At 42.1% G+C, this 23,815-nt stretch overlaps 1 protein-coding gene across 2 annotated transcripts in view; it reads right to left on the bottom strand.

The window, feature by feature from the left end:
- LOC133471111 (teashirt homolog 1-like) overlaps window positions 1-23,815 on the bottom strand; it is a 158,640-nt gene that overhangs the window by 83,252 nt on the left and 51,573 nt on the right. The window lies entirely within an intron of this gene.

Below are 23,815 nucleotides of genomic sequence, written 5' to 3' on the forward strand. Positions count from 1 at the left end.
CCTAAACTAATGTTAGAGCGCAACCTAAAACAAGTAGAAGGACGACAAACAGGTTGGAAGTCAACCTAAGCCATCACAATTAGCTCTCACGCTACCTAGACTCAAATCAATCATTATGATTGAGCATACCCAAAAAGATGACAATGAGCCAGCAAAAATACCAACCAAGCCATCAAGATTGGCTTGAGGGCTTGCCAAGACTCAGGTCAAGAGACGATTGCAGTTCAGCAAGAAGGAAGTCTGGAATGTGCCTGTAAAAATTTTAAATATGACAATGGGTCAGCACACATAAGAACTGAGAATGTTACCCTCAGCTCAAGGTCTGCCTAGCCTCTTCTCAGTCAAGATAAGCGCTGTCCAGCTGGGCCTAACACACTCCATCTTGCCGCTTGCAATAGACCACCAACTTGAATGAAGTTTACAGCGTACCCAGAAACTCACAGAAAATGACAGAGAAATATGAATCATGCAATCATATTCGGGTCGCGCACCACCAAAACTCTGGTACGTCAGGATGAATGCTGTCCGGTTAGGGCCGACCACTTTTTAAAGGCCGCCAACTTAAATGTCATGTCTCAAGTGGACGCAAATTTTATATATATATATATATATATATATATGTGTGTGTGTATATGACAGTGGGCCAGCATACCTACGATCCAAGCCATCACCCAGATCAATCCAGTTTTCACTGTCTGGCCGGGTCCAACCTGTGTTATCTTGCCACTTCTGAAAGGCCACCACGTTAAATACTCTCTTGAATGCACCCCCCAAAATCTGAAAGGTAACAATAGGCCAGCAGACAAGTCATCACACGTGGCTCGTGACCCGCCTAGACTCCAAAAGAATCGAAAAGACAGAAATGGGCCGGCAGACGTGCGAATCACACTTGGCTCAGGTCAGTCAAGACCATCGCTGTCCTGCTAGGCCTGACGAGCTCCACCTTGCTGCTTAAATCGCATCTGGAGTGTACCGGAAAACAAGCAGCAAGACCACAACGGGCCGGTAATGACCCTCCCTCGGCTCGAGCATCGCCTAGACTCGGGTCGGTCAAGACGATGGTGTCGGGTCGAGCCCGACCTGCTCCATCCAGCTGCTTATAAAAGGCCGCCATCTTAAATCACACCTGGCTGTGCGCATCTAATAACTACTGAGGCCCTGCATATTTCAACATTAATTCATTAGAGGCGGGGATCATCGTGGGGGAGAGGGTGTGCGTGTTGGGGGGTAAATCAGCGGCGGCGGGGAGAATCCTTGGCACACTCTGATTAAGGCCGTTATGTTTTATAGAAGCCATTTTTCAACGCCTCCTCTGACAGCACTTGAGGTTATTAAATTGCAGGCTTCAAAGAAAAGAGTGAGCGAGGAAAGGGAGGAGGAAAAAAAGACGGATGACGATGAGAGAGAGCGATTAACAATGGCGAAGAGATGGCTTGCCAGCTCTCCTTTGCTGCTGATAAAGTGAACTACTTATGATGTGTGTGTATGTGTGTGTGTGTGTGTGCTTTGTGGGGTTATCTCTATCTCGTCGCCAGGAGATGAGTGTGTATCTGTGTGTGTCTCACTGTACATACATAGGATACAGCCATTTTCTCTCTGTCGCCTCCGATGCAAGGATTTGGCTGAGATAAGCGACCGAGGACGCTCTCGTGTCCATGCTGCGACCTTGGATCTAACGTACAGTGAACACAATGTATTATTGTTTTTCCTTCTCCTTTGTTATTTCTGTTCTTATTTGTTGAATGTTTATTTTAAAAATGATATTGAACATTAAAATAAGATGATGGCAATGCATGTATAAAAGCATTCAATGTGTAGATAACCATAGAACTGGAAATTAGAATTGGAATGGGCCAGCAATAATGTGAAGCCAGCCATTGCTCTTGGCTCGAGCGCCTCCTAGAGTGAGGTCAGTCAAGACTATTGCTGGTTTTCTGAGATGTGATGGTAATAACAATAGGATCTGAAGAAAGAACAAACCGGCCCGAAGATGTACGAAGGCATCCCTTGGCGTCGGTTTGAGTGTTGCCTAGGCTCGTTGAGACGATCACTGGTTTTTAATGACGGTGGTGGCGAAGATTACCATAGATTACCATAGAAGCGGAAGTTAGAACTAGAATGGGTTGGCAGCAATACGAATCGAGGCATCGCTCTTGTCTCGAGCACCACCTGGACTGAAGTCATTCCAGATGATCTCCATTTTATTTTGGGATGGTGGTGATTATGACAATAGAATCCGGAATTGGAACCGGCAAAAATAGGAATCAAGCCATAGATCTTGGCTCAAGCCCTGGCTAGATTCCGGTCGGTGAATTATGACAATCACTTTTTTTTTCACGACGTTGTGGTGATTAGGACCATAGAACACAAATAAGAACAGTCGTCAGAAGTATGAAGATCCTTCACGTTCGGGTCAAGCACCACCTAAACTCAGGCCAGTGAAGACAATTGCCTTCTTTGTGGGGTTGTTGACCAAAGACCCAAAATATATAACTTGAACGGGCCAACAGAAATAAAAACTCAGCCATCGTCCTCGGGCGAGCGCCACCCAGACTCAGGTCGGTCAGGACAGTATCTACCTTGTCTTGATTACGGCGATAATGATAACTATAGAACGCAAAATTAGAACTGGAACAATTCAGTAGAAATACATATACAGCAATCAACCTTGACACGAGTGCTGGCAAGACTCAGGCCGGTCAAGATGTTTGCCTTCATTTTTTGTGATGTGCTGGCAATGATGACCAGAGAATTGGAAATTGAAACTGAAAGTGGCTGCTCAGTAAAGAGGAGTCAATATTAAAATAAGACATCTTCATATACAGTACCTGAAAATGAAAACACATTGCATTGTGGATAAATCATAGACTGGTAGTGATTAGAAGGCTTTTGTTATGGGAACATGCTGCTTGTGTTGCAATGGTTACTATAGAAACCGCCACACCATCACCCACCTGAAATAACCCTTTTGGTACAGTGTCCCGCAGAATGAATGCTGACATTTATGGACCAACGCATCACCAGCAAAGAAATTATTTATTTTTTTTACCACGATTGCTAAATGAAAGTTTAGCATCAAGACGAAAGATTGGCTTCATCAATGTGTCATCTGTTTTTTTCCAGAGAACGTCAACTAATGCGACGCCAATCCAGCCCTCAGCCTTTGAGTTGCGCGTCGTTCGTCACGGCGGAAACGCAGCCCGGCCCACCGATGAATTAACGAGCAGTGGCAGCTTCTCATCAGCCGGTGTCCTCTTTCGGCACGCTGCCAGCCTTGTCAAAGGATTGAGTCATCGCATTCCGATGGCAGCGGTGGCGCTCGCTCACTCTTGTAATGCGACGCGTTCGGGGGGAAAAGTATTACACCAGCACTTTCTTCCAAACTAACGTGAGGCAAGGTTGGATACACCGCGTACGTTTTGGATGACAGTGAAGGGCGTCACATCAAAGCCAACGATCGAATGGCTGTACCGTTGCGAGAGGAAGGAGTGGATACAGGAAGATTAAAGGCAGAAACTCTCTAATAAACGACTGGACTGGCGAGGTCAAACTGGTATGAGAAAGACTGAACCAGATTCAATCTGAGATTGAGGAAATGAATGATTTTCTATGAAATCATGGAGAATCCAACAGGATAATACAGTTGAGGATGGAGTGCATACAGTAACATAAAAGGCAAAACCTCTCAGGTGCTGGACTGATGAGGGTCGAGTGATCGGAGAAAGAACAAATCGGATTCAATCTGACAAAGGAGCGAAAAGCTTGTACAGTTGAGAGAGGATAGAGTCCATACACAAAAATTAAAGCCAAAAACCCTTAAAAACAGACCCTGAACTGGCGTTGTTAGAGGAAATCAGATAAAGACTGAATAAGAATCTGAACTCAAAGAGAAGCAAACAAGATTGTACAGTTGAGAAGATGAATTGCATAGAGGAACATAGATAAAATGAAACCCTTTGCAATTTGATACTAAACTGGTGTGATTATAGAGTGGTTGGAATGAGAATGAATGAGATTCAACCTGAAATCAAAGAGGACCGAACAAGATTATGAGGTTGATGGAGCAGGGAGCGCAACACAGAAAGATACAAGACAGAACCTCTCTAAAAAGGTGCTGGACTAGAGTGGGTTGAAGAAAGAAAACTTCTGATTAAAACTTAAGGATGAACCAAGTTGAAGCGCAGAAGGAGTGCAAGAAGGAGTTTATACAGGACCATTTAAAAGCAAAAAGTGTTTCAGAACCGAGGTGGACTTGTGAGGTTACAGTGGGTCTGAGAAACACTGAACAAGATAAGGATGGAGTGCATATGGGAATATAAAAGACAAAAACACCTAAAAGAGGCGGGTCAGAAAAGCTCGAATGAGATCAGATGTCAACTCAAAGAGACGCGAACAAGTTTGAACGACTGTACTGTTGAGGGTGGAAGGAGCGCATACGAGGAACATAAAAGGTAAGAACTGATTGCCAGGCAGAGAGAAAGGCTCTGGCGGGCTAAATGATGCCTGATTCCCAGGGTATTTAGGCTCCTCCCTTGGGAACGAAGTTGTTGCTTGGCGTTGACAATTTGAGAGTCTCCTGAGGGGAACAAAAGACTTTTTTTTTTTTTTTTTTTGTGCGAGATGAGCACACAAGCATCTCCAAGAACGACAGCCCATCCATATCTGGACGCAATCATCCTGGAACCGTCCAATGGAATTAATCACCGCAGTTAGCTTCCTATGCAAATAACATAACTGCTTAAATGGGAAATCAAAAGTATCCAAATGATACGAAAGGGCAAAAAAATAAAAAATACTGGCGGATGCCTTTGGAATCAAAATATGGCGGAGGCGTAACAGTAGAGAGCCAAAATGTTCTAAAGTAAGCTTGGAAATATTCCTGTTCAATTCATCCTGGAAATGAACACGAGCGAAGCAGGTTTGAAAAATGCAAAAATACATTAGCACAGAGTCAGGCTTCATCACAGAAGGCAGAAAATATACCAAAGAAGGCAGACGTTGACACTAGCTTGCTAACTAGGCCTTCATGAGATCACAAAGGAAATTAAGCAATAAAATAATCTTAAAATCTAAAGATTTAGGTGAATTTAAATGAACCAGTATACAGTGGGTACGGAAAGTATTCAGACCTCCTTAAATTTTCCACTCTTTTCTATATTGCAGCCATTTGCTTAAATCATTTAAGTTCATTTTTTTTCCACATTAAATGTACACACACACAACCTTAAGTGCAGCAGAAATCTTTTTGTAACCTTGGCCAGATCTGCGCCTTGCCACAATTCTGTCTCTGAGCTCTTCAGGCAGTTCCTTTGACCTCATGATTTTCATTTGCTCTGACATGCACTGTGAGCTGTAAGGTCTTATATAGACAGGGGTGTGGCTTTCCTAATCAACTCCAATCAGTATAATCAAACACAGCTGGACTCCAATGAAGGTGTAGAATCATCTCAAGGATGATCAGAAGAAATGGACAGCACCCAAGTTAAATATATGAGTGTCACAGCAAAGGGTCTGAATACTTATGGCTGTGTGATATTTCAGTTTTTCTTTTTTAAGAAATCAGCAAAAATTTAAACAATTACGCTTTTTTAAATTGTAAATATGGGGGATGCTGTGTGTACATTGAGGAAAAAAATTAATGTAATGATTTTAACAAATGGCTGCAATATAAAAAAATTGGAGTGAAAAGTGAAAATTTATAGGGGTCTGAAAACTTTCCGTACCCACTGTATATCAGTTCTTGCGTTCTGTTCGAATGAAACTTCTACCTACGTTTGCCTTTCGTTCATTTTTGTTAGCAGGATAACAAAAAATACAAACGATTACCACAGAACTCTATTTTATGCAATCCCACTATTTGAGTAACTTGATAATAAACTTTTTTTGCTGGTATCATTCACTTGAATGGGATTTTTTTCTTGTGCAAAATGTGACATTTGGGAAATTATTTTGAATGTGACAAATACAAGCACGATTTTATCTGTTGAGAAATGTGGAAGGGCTGTAAGGACAAAACATGGGCTGAATAATAAAACTAACAAAAGTGAGCCCCCCCCCCCCCCGGATTAGCTTTGTTATTCTACTCAAACCTATTGCTGAAATTACCCGTGTGAAATACTATCAGATCCTCCTCACTGTTTATGCCGATGTGGTGCCCGCGTGCCATATGTTATTTGATGCCAGCGAATCCTACAACATGCCGCCGGGCAATTATTCCAGCCACAAATGGCGGCAGACTTGATGACGAGCCCAAAAGGCGATTCATATATAGCGCCGACCCCCGGGGGCCGCAGTTTGTCATAACGCGCGGGGAATTATGTATGATGCCTGCGTCCGGTGATGACATCACAATAGCGGGATGAAATATAAGCCGTGATATGGCGAACTGATTGCCGAGTGCTGCGAGGGGCTTTCATTAAAAACAGCATATCGCTCATAAAAAGATTAGAGCCGGACAGCTGTTCCCCGATAGTGCAAGGCTTCTCTCGTGGCTTCATCACTGGAAGGCACACCTGACAAATAGAACACACCACAAATGCTTGTTTTGCACTTATGGTTTTGTGTCGTTTTCAAAAATGTGAATTGTTGTCCGATGAAAAACGCACGTCTCTAAATTTTGCGAGTTTTTAATCTTACTTAACAGAAAGCTGTTTTAGTCAACAAAAAAATTTCAAGATGTACATTTTGGACTGGAAAACAACAAGTATAAAAGTACAGTGTTATTATCTTTATACTCATTCACTGCCAGCCCTCCCCGTTAAAATGGATATGCCTATCAATGGCAATGTTTAACAAAACAAGCTTACGCAAATGTATATACAATGTAATCTAACTATTTTCACTCATTAGTCCCCAAAAACAAAACAAAAAGCACATTCAATCTTTAGACGACATAATGCCACACGCCTCTCACAGTGTGAGGGAAGAGGCGGAGTTTTACAAAGCTTCTCAGACAAGTTGAGCATTCAAGCGACTTTTCAACACTTTAAATTGGTTAATAATGCATAAAAATAACAGATGACGTGTGTGTAGACCAATAGTATCGATTTCTGAAAAGATATGAAATTATTTTTGGACAAACTAGGTTTCCAACCAACAGTGAGTATTTGTTGTTTTGATTGCTCTACCATGACGTGATAATAATGGAACCAGTATGTGTTGTGGCAAAGTAGTTTTTACCCAAAATGTTAAGCCACACAAACCCGTTTTGGCATCTTGAAAGTGCCACCACCACCACCGTAACCACCACACCTGAAAATTACACCAAAACATAAATTTGTAATTATTAAATTACACTGCCGGTTTGACCATCCCTGTGGTAAACAAACAAGTGGCAATCGTTTAAGAATGTGTGTTATTACGCATGTGCCATTGCTAATTTGGCGGGAGAGGCCATGACGCGAGTCAGCCCGTCTCAGCACATCAAAGGCTCCTGAGAACGGGGGGGGAAGTGCGCTCGTTGTGCGCCGTCTGCGAGCACGTCACTCTCGCTTGCTGGGGAAATCTTGGCATGAAAGGGGAAATTTGCGCTCAAATCCAAGGAAAGTGATATTCCTCTGGAAGCATACTGTTTGCACAGTGAAATTGGAAATGAAAGAAGGCAGTCACACAAACACACACACACAGGCTTCCATTTAGTGTATTTCCAAGCGCAAATAAAGTGTAAGATCTCCGGTAGAATGTGACATTTAAAAATCGGCGTGGGTTCGAGCCGTGACGAGCGCGTCAGACACGGATTCACGTTTTCGTTTCCTTTGCCATTTTCAATATAAGCAGTAAAACACCGGCGCCTTAGATCACACACGTGATGTGGTATGATTGTTTTATTCCAATGTTAAAATGTTAAAGTCATGTTCGCATACATTTTCTGGATCCAAGAAAACTTGTCCTTTTGAGTGGAAGGAACGATCATGCTTGTTAACAGTATTGTTTTAGTCAATGAATGACTGGTAGCTGAGCAGCAGCTTTTTACGAGCGGTAAGGTTTCAATATTCCCTACCGTATTACGTGAAGTAGAAACAGCAATTTTTAAATAGGCGCAAAAAAAAAAAAAGGATACAGTGGAGTCATTTCCTCTCAAGCTGCCAAGATAGCAAAGGAAATGTATTTATATAGCGCATTTCATACACAAGGTAACTCAATGTGCTTTACATGATTAAAAGCATTTAAAACAAAGAGAGAGAAAAAACTGCTTATAAACATTTAAAACAAAGGGAAAAAAAGAAATGCAATTAAAACAGCAACAACAAGGTAGAGCCTACACTGATGTGACTGTTTATCGAAGTTCTTATTTTTATCTGACAGACAACAAAAAGCTAACAGTACTTATGTTTCCGCATAAATCAAGTCAATTAAAATACTTTATTTATTTAAATAGCAGTTTTGTCACATTATAAAGAACACGTTTTTAAAGGAAAGTTCCGAATTTAGAGCGGTGCTTTCAGTGTAGTACCACATTGTCCCACAACATGCCGGGCAACACTGACCTGTACTGGAGAAGCAAAATGTAAATAGCGGGAAGAAGAAGAAGCAGAGAAGCTTATCCGCTAATCTCCATTAATAGCTCTTCCCCCCCCACAGACACACAGAGCAGAGAGAATATACTCTACGCCTGTGAGTATTGTTGTATTCTCCTTATGTGTTGCTGCTCTGTGTGTGTGTTAAAAGTAGCAACTTTTTGTTGGATCGGGACATCCCTAGTTTAGCGGAACATTTTGTTTTTAGATATACTAAAATGTTTAACTCCTTTTTGTTTTATGTCAGTTTTAAAATAAACTTTCCATATGGTCGCTGTCAGATTTTCACTTACCACAAAGATCGGGTCGAGTCGCAAACTCAGCCATTCATCATGTGACTGATTGGGGGCCGTCAATTCCCACCCGGCATGACTATTAATGCCTGGCAAGACTGGAAAATGGCCCCAATTCAAAAGTTTGCGGAGATTTGGCCAATGTTGCAGAGCTTTGGAGAAAATCAAGGACTTTTGTCCCAGCGACAGCTATTTTGAAGTTTGCCCGACAAGAAATTGCCCTATTAAGTGCTCCCTCCAAATGCACTGGTTTGATTTAGCTCATCTCCCGTCAGCTCTCTAAACTGTAACAATCTCCGCTATGAAGATAAAGCCAAACAGCACGTCGGAGGAAGGAAGAAAACAACAAAAATAAATTGCCTATGTAGATAGCGGAAAACTGTCCGGAATTGAGAAGAACGATAAGGCGGCGGCTGAGCGGGCGGATAAAACGGGGAGGACAGACGAGGAGCGACGTGGCCATTACAGGTGCGCTCATCACCAAGGGGAGCATGTGTCGCCCGGGAAAGAAAGGGGAAGTCGCGGCAGGAAGACAATGGCTTCGGACAGCCGCACAATAGCTTCATTAGGCGCGCTTCGCATTATCGGCCGGCGGGAGATAGAAGGGAAATATCAGAGCGGACACGCGTCGCCGATGCCCCGTCGCCCGGGCCTGCCAAGTTGGCGAGCGGCTAATCTGATCCCCGCCCAAGGTGGCAGTGACGGGGGAAATCGCTCAAATAGGTGGCGGGGATGGGATGGCGGGAATTAATGACCATGTGACATCCCACTGTAAAAGAATCCAATCCCCGTCTAAGTCAACTGTTGTACAGTAAAGAAGTTGAAATAAAAAAAGCATAGCAAACATAACCCGCAAACTTTCAGTTTGTCCCAATGCACACTAATTACACTTGATTAAAACCAGTTGATCTGTTTTATTATGTTTTGCCACGCACACTAACCGGCCACGTTGGGCCCACCAGACTTCAACTCCTTATGTCACTCAATAAGCCACACCCCTTAAAAGGCCCACATTAAACCCTACAGTTGTTGTGACTTTCGGCTTGTCCGAACGTACATTACATTTTATGAAATCAGTTTATGTTTTATGTTCTATACTGTTGTGTTCTTTTATTATGTTTTTATACAATACAGTGTTAATTTTATTTGGTAAAAACAAAAACAAGTATCTTAACAGGTAAATGGCATTTAAATTCATAATGGAGAAAATGTATTTGATAAAGGAGTAAATTCAGTTACAATCTTGGTCAAATTGAATTCGTAAGTCAAGGTACCACTGTAATTTAAACCATAAATATACCACAAACTTTGATCCCAAAACACTTTCATATCACTACAAACAAAAACAAAAAATCCAACGGAAGTGCATGGGTACATGCAGCAAAGACTCTCCAAAACCTTCACTAACAACCCGGACTAAACTTGGCTCCTCCATGACATACAAAGCTGGTCTCTGAGTCGAGATGCTTCCTTGACACCTCTTGACTTGTCTGTCAAAATATGTGTGCGCTAAAACTACAAATGTGCAGTGACTTGCTTGCGCCCGGGAGGTGAGTTTCTTCACATCCCAAGGACTAATCGTCTTTATTCTTAAAAGTCATACGAAACTTTTGGACACATTCCGAATTGTCACAGTTCCCTTGCCCGTGTGCCAATTCCACCTTCTAAAGTTAGAGTCCAAAGGTAAAAATAATGACGCGGCGTTAGCCGAGTAAGCATTAAGGACGGCGGCTAATGGCGTCGGCGGCAGAGCGGCTTACGTCCTTTTTGTCATTAGCACCCGGCGTGAACCCGCTCCCTCGGCGACGCCCTCTGGATGCACCCGACTGGGCCATCGATCATGCCGATCAATCACTGGTGGCTGCTGCTTATACGCCGGCGACTAAGGAGCTGTCATACGACACTTAGAATCAATTATAGAAATTAACTCCTTAACCCTCATGTAACGCTCCAGGACTGCTCAAAGGCAGAAATGATGGACGGCAGGAAGGTAAAGGACTCAAAGACTTCAAGTGAAGATGGTGATGGGAAGGACAACGGGGTCACAGTGTTCCCGCGTTATATCACTGTTTATTCTTCGACAATTCTATACCGCAGATTTTTAAGAATTTCAACCAACATTCACCTAAGGAACATTTCAGACATACAACAACTTGTGCAAGTTAAAATATATATATTTTTTAATACTTTCCAAGTCGGAATTTAGACCAGCACACTTTCAGTGTGGTACCACAACAAGCCCAGCACTGAGGTCTACTGGGAGAGATGCAGTGTAGTTAAGACGAAGAAGAGGCAGAGAAGGTCCCAAATTAAACTCCAGTAATGATCGTTCCCACAGAGCAGAGAGAAAATATGGCTGTAAGTTTTGTTGTATGCTCCGTTTTTATGAGTTGCTGCGGCGTATGTTAAAGAACCAGTTGTCGGGTTATAATTACTGTAAAATCACTGCTAAGTTATGTTAGCCCGTCTAGACAATTCACATATATGTTAGCATTTAGCTTGCGGATTTTGGTTGGAAAAAGTTCTATGTATTAGTTTAATTCTTCTTTCGTTAGTGTCATTTTTACAGTAAAGTTCAACCTGGGGTGACAAACAGCTTAAAGTCAGCACACTTTGTTATACGATAGTCTAGTCTAATCGAGATACGGCTGTGAGAATAGGCACTGAGAATCCTTTCAAAGGTGTTTTAAAACGTACTTTTTAAATAGTCATCCCTTTTCTAAACAGTTTGTATCGAACAAATTCCATTTGCAGCAAAGTCTAGCAATGATTGGGCCTCAACTACAAAATGTTCATGACTTAATTTGTGCAACAACTCCAAGTAGCATTGCAACGCACATTTCCTGGCCGAAAGTCAGAAATTTCAGTTTTTCTTATGCACCGTTCATATCTCCGTTGTATACGCATTTTCCATCAACTGATTTCCATACAACGATCGTGACTCAAGTAAAGCTCGCATCAAGAAGATATGGGTGGGGTTTAACAGCAACGTCACAGGCTGAGCCACTTAAATGCTAACATTTCAAACCAGTGTGCGTGTAGACCGTAGTCACCGATTTCCCGTTTGGCCTCAAGTAGGGGGAAACGCCTCGGCTGATGAAATCACCGGCGTTTACCATCAAGACGCGCTAATTCGGCGCGGCTGTTGCCATTTACGCTCCGTGTCACGGGCCGTACTCGTCCGCTCCCTAAATGGAGCCGTCACGACGACGCTGTGAAAGGATCACGCTAACCTCCATTTAACAATCTCTTCGTCAAATCCCACAGGGCGGCGCTTTGATTACGCCCGCAATTAGCGATGTCACAAATTAAGCATTCAGGTTGCTGTTTTCAAACCAATTAGCCAGCTCTCTTGCTAGGACTTGTTGATTAATTATAGATATTTAGTCGGAGAAAGGAAGCATTAATTATTAATCTAAATTGAATTACGCGGTATAATTAAACACATCTATTTTAGGTGTGCTGTTGTCTTCCCTTTCATACAGTCCTCCATTGTTTGTGACATGAACGGAGGCCACGATTAGACCTTTGGCGAAAAGGCGTCAGAGGTAATAACAGGAGCGCTTTACGGCCTTGGTGCCAGAGCTCGACAGTCCCAAATAAGAGAACAAAAGGCCTCTTCGGATGGATTCACATTTCCAGTCCAGAATTCTGATTTAATGCCTATATACATATTTATTTCCAAGTACATTTCAAGTGATACATATCCGATAAGGGTGCGTTTACACTCAAGGAACAAACCAACAGAACAACCTGCATGCAGATGCCCAAATTCCACGTGCAGTCAACCCCCACTATATCGTGGTTCATCATCTGCACCCCTGCTATATCGCAGATTTGTAAGCAATTCTAATTATTATTATTATTTTTTTTTTTCATGGGTTTTACAGTTTACAGGCAAGTCTGAATTTGCGGTAGTGCCGGGCAGCGCTGAGGTCTACAGAAAGAACTGCAGCGTAATTAAGATCAAAAAGAAGAAGAAGAAGAACCAGAGAATTTCCCCAACTGAGCTCCAGTAATACAGTAGTTGTGTTTGAAATGATGCCGGCTTTTGCGAAAGCTCGAACAAGAGTGCAAGCAGACACGTTAGCCCAAGTAACTGATACCTTGAAGTTTTAAATGTGCTCCGTAAGCGTGTCTCTTCGTAGGTGCCATTTTCGGGAGTCCTTAGCCAAACCGATGTTGTTTTGCACAATTCACACCCCGGCGCTATATACCTACTGGGGGCGTGCCTTTAGCATCCTCTGTCACACGCACCCTTCCCCCTTTACGTCCGCATGCTGTCCTCGGCCACGTCCGCCTTTCCTCTATATAAGCAGCGTGTCGGCAGGAAATGCTCCCAGTCAGTCAAGCGGAGCGCTCATCAAAGTCACACATTTACAGATTTTGGAACTCGGTGCACACATACGGCGCCCCGTCCATTTTGAAGAAAATTTAAGACTTTTAAGTGCGCCTTATGGTCGGGAAAATACGGTATTTAAATATGCAATGTTAAATTCTGAAGACAGACAATCAAATACATCAGATATTCAAATTTTGTAATTTTCTTGTGGGACACCCTGTATTAGATGTTACATAGCATTTGGTTGGGCTGGGCTTCGGCTTAATCAATGGCGATTGATTTAAATGAGGGTAACCTCGGCATTATTCCACTGTGGCCCTCTGCAATTATTTTTTGCTTATTTAATGATTGCCACACCTCTATTGTAGCATAGATACCATATTTATTTAAGATTATAGTGGGTGTTTTGCAGAACTCACTTTTTATTTACATTTTTTTTCATTATGATTTATTTATTTTTAAATCCAAATTTGGAAGAGGCCTGATTCCGATCTGAAGATATCTGATTCCATGCTTTTTTTCCCCTATTTACACTGCCATGACGCACAGCCATATTGGGCCACAAATCAGAATTGTGTCACTTGGACCATGCAGTCTGAATCCAGCCTTAGAAGATATTCGAAAGATGTTTACAACACTGCTATGAAGTAATGTAATGGGTGTTTACAGGAGACAGCGTTGAGTCTTTAAACAATATTTACTGCAGCGCTGGCGTCCTTGCACGCTTGACACGGCAGATTGACGGCGGGGGAGTGAATTACTGCATAGAAGGTCATGAAAAATAACTAAATGCATCACCGGTTACTTCACCACCTCATTAGCATTGATGGACAGCTTATTAAAAATCAAGTTAGTGAGTGAAAGACGCCATAAAACTTTGATGGCAATCGTGGTGGGTGACTGTTGCCGGGCAGACTTGATGCTATTGTCTCATCATCGACCCAGCGCATGTGTGGAAAATAGCAAAATGTGTGCAAAGCAGCTTATAACTATCACTAGTAGTACATACAAATACTTTGTGTATGCACTATAGCTTTTTTTTTTTTTTTTTTTTTTTTTTTTAAAAGGTATCTGTACTTATTTATCTGCTGACTTCTTACTTTTGGCCCCTATATTTGAAACATATCTGTATTTTCTACTCATTTTGTCAAAATAGGCTTGTTGGTAGTTTTCTTTCAATCTCGTCTTTTTTTTCTGTTTTGTTTTTTTACACAAGTGTCTGTATTACTTGTACCGGACTTTAAAGTGCAGAGGTGGGTAGTAAAACGCCACACTCGGTTACATTTATTTAAGTAACTTTGGGATGAATTGTACTTGTCAGAATAGTTGAAATAGAACTTTTCACTTGAGTATTTTAAGAAGAAACGCTATCTTGACTCCAACACTGAGCCACATTAAGATTGCTGCTATTATTTGTATCTCTATTTTACCTGCGCAATCTATTTGTTTTGGTTTGTCAGAGACACTTGTACCTCGGGACTCCATTTCACCAATCAAAAGGAGCAAGGCAGTCACGTGACCGCACACAAAGTCTCCGCAGCCCCACACGGATGCGTGTGTATTTGAAGTGACTTCTTTACATGAAGCACGGCAAACACGGTCAGAAACAGCAGCATGTGGCGAGGCAGCACACACCTGGCCTGACTTTCAATCTGTGTCTACCCTGCAGACTACGAAAAAGATCAACTTTGTCATGCGCTGTCATCTGTGTCTGCTTCGTAAAAATGGCCTCATTTCAGCCTACAAGAACTCCACTTCAAACTTGAGAAAACATAGTTTGCAGTGTAATTTCTGCCTATTTTGCTTTTTCATGAGTTTAAACACAAAGTTAATTTAAGACCATTTCATTTAATTAGGTTCATGCTCTGATTAAAAAAATAAATAAATCAGAAGTTGCTTACCGATTACAGAGTAGTTTTTCCACAAAATACTTATTTTACTTGCGTAATAATATTCCAAAGCAGCTTTATTCTTTTCTAAAATTATTGTCTACTCTACCCACCTCTACTTAAGTGTGAGGACTTTTGATACCTCGGAAAAACAATATTCTGACTTGGCGGCGTCTTTCCACGCTATCAGCATGCGGGAGGGAACACATTTCCGCAGCTAAAGCGAGCGTCGATGAGCCGAGGAGATTAGCGTACTTATCATAATCACCATTTGCACACGCGTATAGTTTATTGCTTTAGGTGAAGGCTTACAACGGCATCTTTTCTAATAAGCACAGGTTCGACCCAAATGGCAGCGGCTAACCGGACGCTAAATTCACTCTGGGTGCCTCGAGGAAACGCGGGACTCTTTTATTTTCCTAATAGATTTAACGGCAGTCGACTGAAAGCGAAACATAAGCGCCAGGACAAAAACGTCGCATTAGAAACGCCATAACGAAGAGTAGTTGCAAAAGTGTTTGATCTTTTGTTTCTTCGCATGCGTATCTAATTATTTAGAATGCCATCAAAAAAAACAAAATTAAAGTTGTAAGCACTGATTAAATATTGAAATGATCAAACTTTCACCCCTGCCAACTACTACTCCTAAACCTTTACGACAGTGAAGAATGTTAAAATGTGGATTGAAATGTTTTTTTTTATTTTTATCATGTCTAGTTAATAAAGGTTCTCTCGCCAATATGTCTGTCACACATCTACAAAAGCGAAAGCACTTATTTATTTATTTTGTAGTTATTAGTATGGAAGGAAAAAAAAAACAAGTCGCTACAAGAGTGTTAAAAAAAAAGTTTCCTCCCCATCACTTGTTTCTGACACGTCTTCAAAGGTTCAGAAGGCTACTCTTCCATTTGCTGTCCGATTTCACAATTATGAGTACGTACGTTTTTTTTGCACTTATTTTAAGCATTTATGACAAGGAAATGGTTTTGTTTCTATATCTGAGAGAAATAACACCTTGTTCTCATTACACGTTTCCAAAAGTGAGTACTTTATTTTACTTTTATTTAACAGTTTAACTTGTTTTTTTTACTTGTATGGGACGAATAGTTATTTATTTATTTACGAAAAACACCACCTAGTTAATAAAAGTTCCCCTCTCTATCTGTTAGACATCCTCAAAATTCCCTGTGTGTTTTTTTGGACATACTTGGCAAATAAAGATGATTCTGATTCTGAAAAGGTGAATACGGCTACTTTGACTTTACTTGAGTTTTAGTACACAGTTATGAGTATGTAATTTTTTTTTTTGAAAGAAGGTTAAAATGTTACTAATAACATTGCCTTGGGGAGTTAGTAAACGTTTTTTATCATAGTGACTGTTTGACCCTACAGAATGGATTTTTACAGACGGATTTTCAAATGGTGGTTTTTAATGGGGGGGGAAATGATAAATGACCAAGTAAAAGGTCATACAAGACCGTCGCATGAGTATTGAAATAAAATAACAATGGAAGACAATTATAGTTTCCTTCAGCCTAAAATGGCCACATATCTTAAAAAAAAAAAAAAAAGAAAAAAGATATTTCCTATGAAGTGTGGTCCTTTGGTGCCTTTTCCCTTCCTATGCAATCAACCACTGCGATAAAAGTCTTCAGTCTTGTTGTCCAAAGCAGGCTACTCAGGCTGAATTACGACCACGTCATGGGGCTATTACGTGCGAATTAGCAGTGAACATTCAAGAAACGCTATTATAGCACCAGTGTGAGTACCACATGAAAATGGAGCAGGATGGAAATACTATTCAAAGCTTGTCATACCTGCCATTACTTTACCGTTTTCGTCACGGACTTATTTTTTTCTGGCGAGACAAAAGCTGAGATTAATTTAGTGTTGCATTCACTTGTCTCCAGAAAAAGAGGGCAAACTGAACCTGTGCCCGATTGCGTGATCGCCACCTGCCATTGCCCCCCTCCCCCATAATTCATGATGCCTACAGTGCGAGATCATTAATTCATAGGCGCAATTGAAAGGAACCATCGTGGACCTCTCGCACATGAGCGCATCTCATTTGAAATCTTACAACCTATATGCATGAATTAGCCTAAATCATCGTGACCGGCGCGCAACACCCACTATGAATTATTACTAAGCGGGGAAACGTTCCGGGTTGAGACACAGCTGTATCCCAAAAAAAAACAAGGCAGACATTCTGAAAAATAATCTTAGTTGTTAGAGTCCGCTGCAATTTTTTGGAAAATTCAGCCCTCGAAGCCAATTTCACTGAGCAATATGAAATTGAAAAGTCTTGTGAATCATCAGTAGACCTACAAAAAAACCTCAGGAAGCCACATCCAAAAAGACAAAGTCTGGCATTTCCAGGGGTCCTTCAAAGACACACTTCTACTAAATAACGTGAAATTTAATAGCCAAAAAAGTCTCAAGAAGACATACCAGAAAGGAACCAGGAAGTCAGCCATTTTGATTTAAAGGGCCATTTTCGTAATTTCCGGAGGGCTTTCAAAGATGAACTTGAAATATTGTTGGATTGCGGCCAAATTTTTACTTCCTATACCAGAATCCATTTTTACGTAGGAGCATGAAATTTAAAAGCCTTGTCAATCACGAGTAAACCTACAAAAAGCTTCGGGAAGCCATGCTCGAAAACATGCAGGAAGTCTGCCCACTTGTTTTGAAGTGGCCATTTTAGGATAATGTTGGCTATTTTCACGTTGGCCATTTCTGGGGTCCTTCACAGACGGATTTGTCATGGAGATTTGGGCGTATGCAAGGGAAGGGTGACGCTAACCTGCGAAACACTTGCTTTTTCATCATTGGATGTCAGTGGAGTTTGAGGACTCACCATTGAAACAAAACTAGGGTTGTATCCAATATTTTTAGAATTGATTATTCCATCGATGAATCCAAATGTTTGTCATTTTCCATTCAAGTTTTTTGCTAAATCTTTTTTCGATTAGTTTATTTACCGATTATTTTTGCGTATTTGGTATTGTTTAATGATTCAACAAAGCCAAACAAAAATTCAGCAACATCACATGAGAGGAAGTGATGATGTACTCACCAACAGAGTTACTTCTTGGGTACTGATTAATGTGAAGGGCTACTAGACTTTCATATACACTTCCGAGGCGACTTCTCAATGACTGGTTATTCATACTATGGCTGCAAATAATTAGTTTCCTAATAGAGTATACTACCTGATAATAATGAGAATCGATCTGCTTTCATGAGGACTGCAGAAACCTGAGGAAAATGTACAGCACGCGAGGCTGAAATCAGAGGATTTGGACAATTTTAAGTTAAACAACGGTTTTAAACGATACCTCGGTGATAAAAATAGTTGTTGATTAATTGGATCATCGATTAGTTGTCGATGATTCGATTCATTATTGCACCTCTACAGAAAACCTTCATGAGTAATAGTATCCCAGTAGAAATTAGTAATAGTACAACTATGCATCCAGGGTTGCATAGAGTGCTAATAAAACAGAGGCGCCCGGTATGGACAGCCACGCAGACCTCATAGTGTCACCATGGGGCTCCTTATTATTATGAACATCATTCGTCTGGATGTCTGGCTCACCGCGCAGATAGGCGAGGGTGACATGTTAATAAACGACCCAGGGTGCCTCGGTCGCACGGGCCTCTTCCTCATCGCTGCCCTCAGCCACATCAGCGACACGAGCGCACATGTGCGCAGACACGTATACAACTATTCCCCCGGCAGCGACGGGAGGCGGCGATTTGTTTTCCGTGAAGGTCCCAGGCGCTCGTCTTTTGTTGTTTGCACTGAAGGGGACAAATCCAATTCATTGCGATGACAAGGAGGCTGCGATACGCCGGAATAAGGAGAGCGAGCAGGGATGAGATACAAGGGAGGAGAGGCACAACACGGGCAGGAGCAGGAAAAGTCGCTGCTGTGGTACGTTTGAACACCATCGCTAGGGATGTCGTTAGGGATGAGCAGAACAATCGCTTAATTGATTGTTAGCAATTAGTTGTTATTAATTGGGAGCCGCAAAGTGGCGGCAACAAGTAGAGGCGCTGTGAGCTCACTCGTTTGCCGTCTCGAGAGGCCACAACATCTGCTTTCACCACGTCGACTCCCGCAAAGCATTATTCTGCTCAGTGGGACACTGGAACGGAAACAGGAGTGCAGAGCGATCAGATAAATGATCTCATCCCCTCAAATATAGTAAAACAATACAAATGGATTACATATCACGGGTCATCCTAGCTGGCCGTTAGCTAAGGATCATTTCATGTGCAACAAAGTTACCACCAAAAAACAAGTACAAGTGAGTCTATCTGGATATGCACCAAATTTGTCGAGCAATGCCAAATGACGGCGACTTCGCATTCAGATCCCCCCCCCAAAAAATATGCGACACCTTCCCTTCCCCGAGCAGTCGCCCGTGAACTCGCTGAAGCACGAAAACGTGTGATGGAGAACACTTAGACCCTCTCATCTATTTCACATTTGTTCCAATCAATTATTGAAGTAGACAGCCAATTACAAAGCAAGAGGATTTGAGCGGGGTCTCCAAAAGCTGGCATTAAACGTCCGCGGGGCGGCCAATAAGCAGTGCGATTAATTTACTGTTGGGCACGAGAGGTGTTTTCATCAGTCTGTCGGCAAACAACCCGCCCGCCATATGATTTCAAGTATTAAGATCAGAGAAGCGGCGGTTGGGGGGTGTCGGGCTCATCAGCCGGCGATAACAGGTTGAGCTGAAGTTTTAATTGTGTTTTGATCCGTGCGATTACATACAGCATTCTACTTCTTTAAAATCTGTAATTACCACCTCCTTTGTCCCCCTAATTGGGCCGGCCGAGCAGCACCGCATGAGAATGAGGATCATTGTAAAGATCTTTTGAAGTATTTGCCGCCTTAATGAGTGAATAAGGAGGAGTTTTCCATCTTTGGGCTCAATTCCGCCCATCGTTTGTTCATTTGCGATGATGGAAAGCTCATTTATTTGCCCGTACAAATCTCCATTTATTGTGTAAGAGCAAATGGGAGAAGAGTGGATTTCCAGTGTGTGAGCGTCCCCCAGTATGACGAGATGAAGGAAGCCCAGGTGCGCCGGGCCGTCGCCACTTTCATCCCCGCTTTTCCTTGAGGGCAAGTGTTCCCGTGATGGAATGCAGTGGCAACCCCGCAGACAGGACGAACCGCAATGGGAACATCACACTCGGGCTTATTGTCCCAGTCGCCGCAATACAGCTGCGTTTTCAGCCAAGACAGAAATGAAGAGGAAAATATGAAAAAGAACAGCATTTATTATTAGATTTGTGAACTGAGCAGACATATTTAATTCGGTTTCAAACCCTTAGAGTGAAGGCGTGTTTATCACGGGGGCTACGTTCCAGAAACCACTTCTGAAAGGTGAAAATCCCGGCTAGAGAGGAAACTACTTTAGTCCTATGACATTTCAGGGTAGTTAAATTTAATTGCCGGTATGATTAGGAGGAGATACTTGGAAAAAGTTATGTGCAATACATTATGTTAATGACGATTAGTTTTCCAGTGAATTCTGACATATGCTCAACTATGTCCGTGCCTATGTTTTCCGGGGACCTATGAGACATTTGTTTTGCTCAGTCTACCTTGGTTCTTGCCGTTTTGTTTTCTTTAACTGCATTATCACATGACAAATTGTTTAATAATATTTCATACATGTGTTTGTACAAATACTAAAAGAGTCTCCCTCTTAATAGCTGTTGAGTAAATAAACTCCTCTGGCCACTATTCGTGGTATATACGATCCATTGCTAAAACAACAAATCTCATGGACGTTTGCACAAAATGTTCAGAAATGTCTTCAGACTTTCTTTGTCAAAGAGTCAGACTATCACCCGGCACCTACAGTGTGCATTTGTGATTCAAAAGTCCATTTCGCAGCCTGGCGAGTTTGAACCAAAGACAATCTTGCGTCGTTTTTGTCCTCTGCGTCTCATCTACTGTATGCCAGTTTGTTCCTGATCAGCAAGAAAGGATACTGTCACCATAATGCATGATGGGAAAGAAAGCAGGTGCTGAGGTGATTCCCCCCCCCCCCCCCCCCCCCCCCTTCACGTTGAATAATTGCATCGGCAACCTCCTCTTTCCACCCGCCCCCCGCTTGCTTAGCGAATCCACCCCTGCGAGGCTCTGCTAGTGGCGGGTCGCATCCACCTGCCAAGCGCTAAACACAAGTCCATCCATCACGCCGCCACTTGACAAATACATTCCATAATAGAAGTTTATTTTTTATGGGAGGCTGAATCAGAGGCCTTCCCATGCATACAAAAACGTGTCAACGTTATTTATGGGACCTGCTGAGAGCCACAGTATGTCATATCAAACTACTATTTTGCCTTTCCTGACGCAGCGGCGCCTGTCAATACGCACGCCGCCATCAATAATGCGGAACACCGGCAGAGATAAAATCCCCCGCGGAGCGCCGGGCGGGTCGCGTGGCGGAACGTCCTAGCACAAGCGCATCGATAAGACCACACAACTACTACACTGATAGCACCACACACAAACAAACCGCCTCACTGATACTGCCATAGAGACAATTCTAACTGGAGCTCAAGACTAAAACTGCCGTTTACAGAAACACCGTTTATCTCGGTGTTGTACTTTTATGCCACAGTTTAAACACATTTAAACGTATTAAAAGACACTTGAACTGATTCAAATACTTTTGAAAGTATTCCGCTGTGCCGGTTTTCAGTCTCGCTCACACACAGTATATTTTAGCACCAATACGTTCAATCAAACCAATTTCATTTAATGATGGTCTGCTTGCTTAATACTGACATATAATGACAAACGCCATAGATGGCCGGTTAAGTGAAATTAGCATGGATGTTACGTAATCATAAACTTTCAAACAACTCCTATTTTAACAAATGTATTATTATTAGACTTCATGTGTTAAACAGAGGCTTAAGAAGAGAGGGCAGGGGAGGTATATAGTGTTATCTACGTAATAATAAACTTACACATGCATGACTTATTGAACGATCTTGGGGTCATTATGTACAGTAAACAGGCCTTTTTCTTGTTCTTAATATAGAGCTTGTAATAACTGGTTCAGAAAACCAGCTTTTAATGGAAGAAAAAGAATCAATGCCTGGACGTTTTGCACCCGGTAACTTGCAATAGTTAAATATTACCATTTTAGTCAAGCAATCCATATAAATCATTCTGATAGCTGACTAATTATGAAGTAAATCTAAAGGTCTATTTCAATTCGTGTCACATCCATGCGGCAAAGGTTTACTCGCCAAACAAGCCCCCCCAAGACAAACGTCTGCATGGGTTGTAAACCAAGTGAAGCCGGATTTGCATCGCCACTGCAGCTGAACTGATTTAAAGCGCTTAAAAAATAACAACAACAAGAACAGTTTAACGATCTATTCAACATCATATTAAAATCTCTAAGTCATTGATGTCTCAATGAGTCTCCACTTACAGATATCAGAGCTATGGGAGGCTTGCTCCCCTTGCTCTCGGGGAAAGATTACCCTCCTGCTGACCTCTTTATTTACATTACTGAGACCACGGGGCTGCTCTACCCGTATATGAAGCCTTGGGTGACTCTCGACAACCAAACAGTTCTTCCTCAGGAACATCTGTTACAACTCCAGTCTCGCTTCCAGAGAGCGGGAGACACTTGGTCCGAAGCTCTTGTCAGATCCCATCTGGATGACTGCAGTGTGACCTTTATAGTGCACATATACTACATGCATGTTATCGCTTGAAAAGTCGCTTACTGGCTCCAGAGACTGGTGCTCGCCTACAGGCCGATGTCAGACCACGGGCCAGACTTCTTCAAATTTAGTCGAGCTCAGATGTTTTTCGTATGTCTTGGCAGCCTGACCCGTAGCGCAGACATTCGAAGAATACAGGCGATTGCTGTCACGTGTAGGACAAAGTACTTGCCAGAAATGCTCCTTTCATGTTGCTGACGGCCTTTTCTTGTCTTTTCGTCAGTCGTCAAGGTCTCTGGTCGCAGATCTGGACTCTAGTCACAATGTTTGTCAGGACAGCTGGACGATTTGACTGTGGGTATGGTGTTTGCCGTTTTTGCACCTGAAACCTTTTGGAATTATTGGTCCAAAAAGTTCATCACATTATAAAACATTTTTCCACATGTTCTTAGGAGACTTGATTTATGTTTTTGCTAAATTATAATCGTAGCCCAGACATAACTTATGAAGCATATGGAAGATTATCGTCACTTGTAGGAAGGACACAGCCACTTGTGGGTAAGGCTTTTTTTTTTTTTTTTTTTTTTTTTAAAAGGTTTTCTTGTCCTCTTTGAACTAGTTTGGAATTTAGAGGTCATCACAGCCCTGTCAGTTAAAATGATGGGTATGAAAATGTCCTATTTTGTCAGAACAGCTGGGCGATTTGGTGATCTTCCAGCAGCGACTAGGCGGGGGGAAAAAACAAAACAAAAAAAAAACCATCTAGCGTGACTGTGATGCGCAGCTGAGTCACGACCGTCGGCAGAAACGTTCCATTATGAGTCACTCGGAATTTAAGAGCCGAATGCTTCCATGCTGGAGCTACGTAGTGTTCTCAAACCACAACAGAATTTGACACATCGACATCCGTCTCAAGGTGTCCGGATGAAGTCATACGGCGACTTCAAATAAAGTCCAAAATTAAGAAGAACAATCGACAACAGAGCAGTTTGTACACAAACAGTTCTCAGGTCTGTTTCAAACCGCCTCGTGAGCACCGTCCCCACTGTCCCA

Source organism: Phyllopteryx taeniolatus, chromosome 21 (genome assembly GCF_024500385.1).
Source record: "Phyllopteryx taeniolatus isolate TA_2022b chromosome 21, UOR_Ptae_1.2, whole genome shotgun sequence".
Taxonomy (NCBI): Eukaryota; Metazoa; Chordata; class Actinopteri; order Syngnathiformes; family Syngnathidae; genus Phyllopteryx; species Phyllopteryx taeniolatus.